The following is a 1,155-nucleotide window of genomic DNA, read 5'->3' as shown; positions in this document are numbered from 1 at the left end:
TGCTCTCCTCCTCTCTCCCCTCTTTCCTTTCTTTTGCTTGAGGACAAGCATACCTCTATGTTTGGTGTGCTTTTCCGTGATCACTAAGCCAAGATTCATCAAGATCATGGCTCCTAAGGGAAAACAAACCAATTTAAGAGGCAAGAAAGAGAATAATCCAAAGAGTCTTTAGAATTAAGAGAAGTTCTTAACCAAAGAACATAAAGACCATTATCACAAAATAATGGGTCTGAGGTCAGTGATCCCGGAAGTCAAATTCGATCTAAAAGAAGATGAATATCCGGGGATCCAAGAGCAAATTCGAAATAGAGGATAGGAAGTTCTAACCAATCCTGAGATAAAGGTTGGAAGAAATATGGTTCAGGAATTCTACTCAAATCTGTGGCTGACAGATAAGCAAAGAATGACTGGAACTGCTTTCCATACTTACAGAACCATGGTCAAAGGGAAAGTTATCTACTTCCATCTTGACAAAATAAGAGAGGTCTTCAAATTGCCTCAACTGCAAGATGATCCTGAATCCTTTAATAGGAGAATGGTGAGAGCAGATAAGGGGTTGGATCAAGTTCTAGAGGACATTTACCTCCCTGGAACTAAGTGGATAACCAATTCAAAAGGTGTCCCAAACCAACTCAAGAGGGGAGACCTCAAACTAATTGCAAGAGGCTGGCTAGACTTTATTGGGCGTTCCATATTGCCCACTTGCAACCGTTCTGAGGTCACTATCAAGAGAGCAGTGATGATTCATTGTATTATGCTTGGAAGAGAAGTAGAGGTTCATCATCTGATTGCTTGTGAGATCTACACAATTGCAAACAAGAATTCCACTGAAGCCAAACTGGCTTATCCAAGCTTGATCTCCTTGCTCTGTAAAGAGGCTGGGGTGAAGATGGGAGTAGATGAATTCATACCAATTGAACATCCAATCACCAAGAAGTCAATGGAAGGACAAATGCAAGACAACTCTATCAAAAAGAAGGCGCATGAGTTCCTCCCTGAATTTCCTGAAATTGACTACTGGGCCAGCCTAGAAGCATCTATCACCAAGTTGCAAGAAACTATGGAACAACTTAAGGAAGAACAGCAGAATCAGAACTGCATGCTCTGCAAATTGCTGAAGGAACAAGAGAAGCAGGGGCGTGAACTTCAAGAGTT

The sequence above is a fragment of the Arachis duranensis genome, chromosome 1 (assembly GCF_000817695.3).
Source record: "Arachis duranensis cultivar V14167 chromosome 1, aradu.V14167.gnm2.J7QH, whole genome shotgun sequence".
Taxonomy (NCBI): Eukaryota; Viridiplantae; Streptophyta; class Magnoliopsida; order Fabales; family Fabaceae; genus Arachis; species Arachis duranensis.
Note: the sequence above shows the minus strand (reverse complement) of the source record.